Source organism: Micropterus dolomieu, unplaced genomic scaffold (assembly GCF_021292245.1).
Source record: "Micropterus dolomieu isolate WLL.071019.BEF.003 ecotype Adirondacks unplaced genomic scaffold, ASM2129224v1 contig_12100, whole genome shotgun sequence".
NCBI classification, from domain to species: domain Eukaryota; kingdom Metazoa; phylum Chordata; class Actinopteri; order Centrarchiformes; family Centrarchidae; genus Micropterus; species Micropterus dolomieu.
Genome location: NW_025741086.1, coordinates 1 through 875, shown reverse-complemented (window position 1 = coordinate 875; position 875 = coordinate 1). Strand labels below are relative to the sequence as shown.

The 875-nt window shown below is 55.4% G+C and overlaps 1 pseudogene; it reads right to left on the bottom strand.

Annotated features, from left to right (window-relative positions):
• Positions 1-238: 238 nt before the first annotated feature.
• On the bottom strand, positions 239-357 carry LOC123965968 (annotated as a pseudogene).
• Between the last annotated feature and the right edge of the window lie 518 nt (positions 358-875).

Genomic DNA, 875 nt, shown 5'->3' with positions numbered 1-875 from the left:
CGAGATCAGGCGAGATCGGGCAGTCCCAGGCCGGAATGGCTGTAAGCTGCCTTTGCACACCCGAGACGGGCCTTCAAAACACGATGTAACATTTACACAGCACTGTGTACAGGATAGGAAGAAAAAGAAGAAGCAGCACCAGCAGCAGCAGCGCCCTCTGCTGTTTCCTAAAGAGACGTTCAAAAGATCTCCTTTCACCGAAGCGCCCTCTGCCGTTTTTCGAATGCGAAGCGAAAAAGGCTAAGAGCACTGGGTATTCCCAGGCGGTCACCCGTCCAAGTACTGACCAGGCCCTGCTCTGCTTAGCTTCCGAGATCTGACGAGATCGGGCGCTCCACGAGCGGTGTGGCCGTAAGCCACTCAGGCACCCCCAAACGGCCCTTCAAAAGATGTTCTACGGCTAATTGACAAAAAACGTATTCTGCCCATAATGTCCAAGGTGCTCCAGAGTCACTTGGAATCCACAGGCACTGATTCCTGGTTAAACATCCAGGAACCGGGACACCGTTCACGCTGGCAGTCCACAGACAGGAATAGGCACCCGTTCCCGGGTATGGGTACAGCGACAAGGCCACCTTCAGCCGGAGGTCCTCACTCACAAACAGACGCTCATTCCTGGGTGGACATTCAGGAAAAGGATCCAGTCCGCCTGGAAGTCCCTAGCCAGGATCAGACGCTCTCCCGTCCAAGTCCTAAGCAGGCCCTGCCAAGCCTGGCTTCCGAGATCAGGCGACATCAGGCAGTCCCAGGCCGGAATGGCCGTAAGCTGCCTTTGCACACCCCAGAAGGGCCTTCAAAACACGATGTAACATTTACACAGCACTGTGTACAGGATAGGGAGAAAAAGAAGCAGCAGCAGCAGCAGCAGCAGCGCC